Source organism: Orycteropus afer, unplaced genomic scaffold (assembly GCF_000298275.1).
Source record: "Orycteropus afer afer isolate SDZICR_OR568_19922 unplaced genomic scaffold, OryAfe1.0 scaffold00017, whole genome shotgun sequence".
Taxonomy (NCBI): domain Eukaryota; kingdom Metazoa; phylum Chordata; class Mammalia; order Tubulidentata; family Orycteropodidae; genus Orycteropus; species Orycteropus afer.
Genome location: NW_006921604.1, coordinates 14,240,952 through 14,248,271, shown reverse-complemented (window position 1 = coordinate 14,248,271; position 7,320 = coordinate 14,240,952). Strand labels below are relative to the sequence as shown.

General features: G+C 36.7%; 1 pseudogene; it reads left to right on the top strand.

Moving 5' to 3' along the window:
• Positions 1-2,839: 2,839 nt before the first annotated feature.
• LOC122152100 overlaps positions 2,840-7,320 on the top strand; it is a 38,824-nt pseudogene continuing 34,343 nt past the window's right edge.

Sequence of the window (7,320 nt, the reverse complement as noted above, 5' to 3'; positions counted from 1 at the left end):
TTCATATTCCAGCTTCTAGAATTACTTGCTCAGCATACAGATTGAGAAAGAAGGGCGAAAGAATACAACCCCAATGTACATTCTTCCTGATTTTATTCTCTTGTTCTATGTATGGTTCTTCATGAGCACAGCCAAATGTTTTGGAATTCCCATTTTTTGCAATGCTAGCCATAATTTATTGTGATCCACATTGTCAAATACCTTTGCATAGTCAATAAAACACAGGTAAACATCTTCTGGTATTCTTTTGCTTTCAGCCAATATCTATCCAACATCAATAATGATATTTCTCCGACCATGTCCTCTTCTGACCAGCTTGTATTTCTGGAAGTTCCCTGTCAATATACTACTGCAACTGTTTTTGAATTATCTTCAGCAAGATTTTATTTGTGTGTGATGTTAATGATATTGTCAGATAATTTCCACATTATTTTGGATCCTTTTTCTTTGCAAATGGGCTCAAATATTGATCTCTTCCAATTGGTTGGCCAGGTAGGTGTCTTCTAAAGGTCTTCACATAAATGATAAACACCTCCAGTGCTACTTCCATTTATTGAAACATCTCAATACTTTGCCCATAGAATCCTTCAATGCTGCAACTCAAGGCTTGAATTTTTTCTTCAGTTTTTTAGCTTGAGAAATGCTGAGCATGTTCCTCACTTTTGTTTTTCTAACTTCAGGTCTTTGCACATTTCATCATAATTTTATCTTATCTTCTTGAACTGCCCTTTAAAATCTTCTATTCAGTTCTTTTATTTCATTATTTCTTCCATTCACTTTAGCTACTTTCCATTCAAAATCAAGTTTCAGAGTGTCCATATGAGGAAGATCAAGACACTCAACTATTGCTAATCCAAATCCAAATGACAAATCCCATACCTGGGTTTGGATAATTGGAATATGATGGGCCAAGGTATGTTAGGCCTTTTAGGCATCCTAGATATCCATTCCAGTGATGAAAGCATACACTGGATCAAAAATATGAATATCTTCACTCATGGTGAAAGAATATGTTACAGGATCCAGTGAGAACCCTATAATGGACAGACCCAGAGATGGATGGGCATATTCTCTGGGGCTTCCTACCCCTTGCTGGTTTTCCTGAACTTGAAAAATTTATTAGCAATTTATCTGCTACTATATCTAAAGCATTTGACTGCTAACCAGAAGGTTTGTGGTTCAAATCCAGCAGATAGTCTGTAGAAGGAAGATAGGGCAATCTACTTCCATAAAGATTTACCACTTTGAAAACCAAATGGGGGTCATTATCAGCTAGAATAAACTTGATGGCAGTGGGTTTTTGTTGTTGTTATTGTTTGTTTGTTTTCTTTTCCCTTATATACTACAAATAACTAGTAAAATTGCTGATAGCATAGAAGCCCAATAGAAATTTTTTAACTCTCTGGCTAAAGTTGTTGGGCAATAGTATTACCCTTGACTTTCCTCTGGTCCAACAATGAGAAGTCTGTTCAGTTGTTAATACTTCTTGCTGTAGCTGCATAAATACTTCAGCAGAAATAAAACAAAATGTTAGGCAGGTCCACCAAAAGCCTACTTGGCTTCAAGTATATTCCACATCAATTCCTCTTATAAAAATATTTTTAGCAAACTACCCTCAGGAATTGGATTACGAATCAGATCTCCATTGTTAACTGGATTAATGGTATTAATTGTTGTTATATAATTATAGAAACTATTAAACACATTGTGAAAATTTTGACAAATGCTGTTACCCAAAACGTGAATTAATGCCTATGAGAAGAATGATATACATTGAAAGTACTTATATGTCAGAAGAACTTAAGCCCAGTTCTTGAGTAATCCATTGGATACTATGTTATTCCTCTAATCTGGCCTGCCCTGTACTATCCTTCTTGTAATGATCATAGAAACAAGAGGTTAAAGTTATGGCATGGTGAAGACATTAGGTGATTTCCAGCTACATTTTCACATGAGTAATGTTGGGAGTCTTAAAGTCTTGTTAAATGAGCAGCCATCCATGCAAAAGAAAATTCTTCTTTCAGAATGAACTGATTGAAGAATTTCTCTAGAAATTCTTGATCAAAGGAGGGAATGTGTAAGAGAATTTAAGATGGAGGTACCTGATAAAATCTGATATAGCTAGTTTAAAGTCTGACTTGTCCCTTTAATTACATCTGATTTTACCACAGTAATAGGCACCTTCTGTGCAGACTTAAACATACAGTTAAGGAAATGTTTCCCTCTGTGATAAAATTAAGGATGTAGAAACAATGCCTCTGAGAGGAGATTGCAGTAACAAGCTTATCTAAATCTCCCATGGAAATATGTACAGGAAAGGTTCTGCTTGATCAGGTTCTTTCTAAGGAAGCAATGTCCAGTAGTTATGACATAACTACCAGGGTATGTCCAGCTACAGGAAGTCTTGCCTTATGAGTTCCCACCACTGGAAATAAACCTTACAAACTCCCACTTCTGGAAGTCCTGCCTTGTGATAATCTAAGTTTTATAGCTACCAATCTAGTAATGTACTTTCCACCTTGTGATGATGTAAATTTGTAACTACCAATCAAGTATTGTTCTTTTAATTTTTTGTTCTTCCCTTTTAAAATGTCCCAGTAGCTTTGCCATTTGAAGTGCTGGCTTTCACTCTGTAGTATTCAGTCTCTTCCTGGCTTGAGTTGTTTCCTTACTTTCAGTAGATCTCTTTGCTTTTACTTTGGCAGAGTAAGCATTCATTACTCTTGAACAATATATAAAATTCCTGAACAGAAAATAATGATGATGTTACTTCTCATGATAATAAAGAGGGGAAAACCCCAGAAACAAATCTCTCCTCATTCATCAGGGACCTGCTGACATGGACCACGTTCACAACAAAACCATGAAGAAGGTGGCTAAGGTCATTGGTGAGAAGTACTGCACAGGCCAGGGCAAAGACTTTCACAAGAAGAAGCACGTGTTCAAGGAAGTTGCCATTATTCCCAGCAAGAAGGTCCTCAACAAGATAGCAGGCTATGTGACACATCTGATGAAGCGGATACAGAAAGGCTCCATGAAAGTATCTCCATTAAGCTCCATCCTCCTGCTGGAGGGAAAAGAGATAATTACATTTCTGAGGTATCAGCCCTAGATCAGGAGATCACTGAAGTATATCCTGACCCACAGAAATGTTGAGCTCTTGAATTTTGCCTGTCTGTCCAAACTGTAGATCATTCAGCCCTCAGTTGGGATGAATTTCAAAACCCTTAGTGGAGCCATTTGAATCCCACTGTGCTGTAAGATTTTCAATAACCCTTATGACATCCAAAAATAAATAAATAAACCCTAAACCCTACTTATGTTTGTGGTAGAAATAAGTTATGGTGATGATAGAGAATGCTAGAAAGGAAACTAACTTGTCCATTACCAAAGTAGATTACACTTATGTGATAGTTGGAGTTGTGTGTCAACTTGGCTGGACCACAATTCTGTGTGGTTTAAGCAGTTGTAATGTGGGTTATTCTCATGATGGGATTGGATGTATATGTTTTGAGCAGTCAATCTGTTGAAGGGGAGTTTCCCTAGGGGTGTGTCCTGCTTCCAATATATTTATGGACATCCTGGGAAAATGAGACACTCTTCTGTGGATTGGGATCATGTTGTGCTGCCTACAACTGTCTGTGAGCAAACAATCCACCATTCGGCCTAGAGATCTTGGATTCATCATTCGTTGGAGTCAACAGCCTGCCAACCTTGAGCTCGTCAGCCCCTGCAGCTGTGTGAGTCAGGAAAAGTCTCCCCCTTGATGTTTGATCCAAGAACTTGGGACTTGCCTGCTTCTATGAATGTGTGAGCCATTTTCCTAAGAAATTCCTCTCTCTTTCTATATATATAAGCCTTACTGGTTTTGTTTCTCTAGAGAACCCAGCCTATCACACTTTAATTAATTTGGTTTTATCTGGTGATGCTTGACAACATTTTGTTTTCTTTTTCTTTAAAAACAAGAGGACAAGAGAGAAAAGAGGCCTTGATTATCTTTTAATTTTTAAATTAAATTATGCTTGAAGCATACAAAGGAATAAATCCAATGTATAAGCCTTCAAGTTAAAGAATATTACCTGAGAACTCACCAACTAATTGGAGGACTATATCATTATCAACATCTCCCTGCCTTCCCCAGAAATAGCCACTCTCCTGAATATTGGCAAATATATAATTTTAGCATTTATATTTACATATATAAGCAATAAATTATTTAGTTTTATTTATTCTTCTAAAAAATACTGCATTTTTCTTCTGTGTCTAGCTTTTTCATTTGACATTTTAGATAGCTATATCTAAATTGATACACACAGCTGAACTTAGTTTTCACTGCTATATAGTTCTCAATGGTGTGACTATATCACGGTTAATTTATCCACTCTCTCTTAATGGATTTTGGAGTTTGCTGAGATGAAAAAATGTTTCTATGACAATTTTTGTATGTATTTGCATGATATTCTCTAGGCAGAATATAAGCTGAGTCATGAGATATGAGATTGCCATGAGTCAGATTCAACTGGACAACAATTCATTTGGTTTTGCTTATGGTTTAAGGTAGGCATGTATTCAAATTGTTTTTCCAAAATACCTGTAATAATTTCTATTACGTCAAATACAGCTCCTATTAGTTGCCAACTTTAGTTTGCTAGATTTTAAATTGTTTTCCAGTCTACCAAATGTAAGATAGTGTTTCATTATGGTTCTTATTTCACATTTTGTTTGTTTTTTAACTTAAATATCTTTTCATTTAGTTTGCTGGTCTTTCAAATTTTTGCATCTGTGAAATGCCTGTTTTTGTTTTTTTGCCCATTTTAAAATTGGCTTGTTTCTGTCTTTGTGTCTGACTCTCGGAGTTCTTTGTGTTTGGATACTAATTCTGTATAAGTGATCTCTGGTACGTACAAATTTCTCCCACTTTTGGCTTGTCTTTCACTTTCTTTATGGTATCTTTTGGTGGATAGAACTTTTAAAATATAATGTGGAAAAATTACCAATATTTTCATTTATATTTAAAGACTTTGCATCTTTTAAAGGAGCTCTGATGGCACAGTGCCTAAGGCATTTGACTGCTAACTGCTAACCAGAGGTTTGCAGTTCAAATCCACCAGTTGCTCCATGGAAGTCATGGCAATCTACTTCCATAAAGATTTATCACCTTGAAAACCCAGTGGGGGGTCACCATGAGTCGGAATCAACTCAATGCCAGTGAATCTGGTTTGGTTTTGGGATTGCATCTTTTAAAAGTTCTTTACTATCTGGCAGGATATAAGATCAACATCCAAGAATCAGTTGGATTCCTCTACACCAGCAAAGAGATTGCTGAAAAAGAAATAAAGAAATCAATACCATTTACAATAGCTACCAAAAAAATAAAATACTTGGGAATAAATCTTACCAGGGACACAAAAGACCTGTACAAAGAAAACTATAAAAAAACTGCTTCAAGAAACTGTAAGAGACCTACATAAATGGAAGAACATCCCATGCTCCTGGATAGGAGGATTAAGCATTGTGAAAATGTCAATTCTACCCAAAGAAATCTATACATTCAATGAAATCCCAATCCAGATCTCATCAACATTCTTTAGGGATATGGAAAAACCAGTCACTAACGTTATACAGAAAGGAAAGAGACCTCGGATAAGCAAAACACTATTGAAGAAGAAGAACAAAGTAGGAGGTCTCACATTGCCAGATCTCAAAGCCTACTATACAGCCACAGTAGTCAAAACTGCCTTATGGTTTAATGACAGATACATAGACCAATGTAATAGAATTGAGAACCCAGAAAGAGAACCATAGACCTATAGTCAGCTGATCTTTGACAAAGAGCTGAGAACCATTAAAACGGGAAGAGAATGTTTAGTAAATGGTGCTGGAAAAACTGGATATCCATTTGCAGAAAAACGAAACAAGATCTGTACCTCACATCATACACAAAAACAATCTCCAGGTGCATCAAAGACTTAAATGTAAAACCTAAAACTATAGAGTTCCTCAAGGAAAAACTGGGGGCAAATTTAGGGTCCCTGGTAGCATAGTGGCTAAAGCACTTGACTGCTAACCAGAAGGCTGGCAGTTCAAACCCACCAGCCACTCCTCAGAAGGAAGGTTGGGCAATCCTACTTCCGTAGTGATACTGCCTCAGAAACCCAAGGAGGGGTCACTATGAGTCGGGGCCGACTCGACGGCACATAACAACAACAACAATATATAGCATAAACAGACTATCAAACATAACTCAAAATGCACAAACAGCAGAAGAGAAACCAAATGATTGGGACCTTCTAAAAATTAAATTTTTATGTGCTTCCAAAGACTTCTCCAAAAGAGTCAAAAGAGAACCTACAGATTGGGAAAAAATATTTGGTAATAACATATCTGACAAGGGACATATCTCTAGAATTCATAGAAAACTCCAACAGCTCAATAACAAAAAGACAAACAATCCAATTAAAAAATGGGCAGAAGACATGAATAGACACTTCACCAAGGAGGATATTCAAGTGGCCAACAAACATATGAAGAAACGCTCACGATCATTAACTATTAGAGAGATGCAAATCAAAACAACAATGAGATACCCTCTTACTTCAGCATTAGTAGCAAAGTTCAATGAGACAGAAAATAACAAATGCTGATGAGGATGTAGAGAGATTGCCACTCTGATATACTGCTGGTAGGACTGTAAAATAGTACAACCATTGTGGAAAGCAGTACAGTGATTCCTTCAAAAGCTGGAAGGAATTTGACCCAGCCATTCCATTACTAGCTATTTATCCTAAAGTGAGATCCATGACAAAAACAGACATATGCACTCCCATGTTCATCGCAGCACTATTCACAATAGCCAAAAGATGGAAACAACCTAGGTGTCCATCAACTAAGGAATGGATAACCAAACTACGGTACATACGCACAATGGAATACTATGCAATGCTAAAGAATAATGTAGAATCTGAAAAACACTGCATAACCTGGATGAACTTGGAGGACATTATGCTGAGGGAAGTAAGTCAATCACAAAAGGACAAATATTGTATTAGTCCATTATTTTAAAAGTCAAGGAAAGGTTTATCTATGGAAGGGAATTTTCTTTGTTGGTTACCAGGGGTGGGAGGGGAGGGGAGGGGACTCTGTTAGATAGATAGAGATAAGTATTTATTTGGGTGAATAGAAAGGCAATGTACCAAATGTGAGCGATCAATACGATGGCATTGAAGAAGAGAAAGACATAAAGAGGTACATGGGAGGTACAGACAACAAAGATGAACCCTTTTGCACATACAGTACTGCATTGTCAGTGAAGGCAAACAT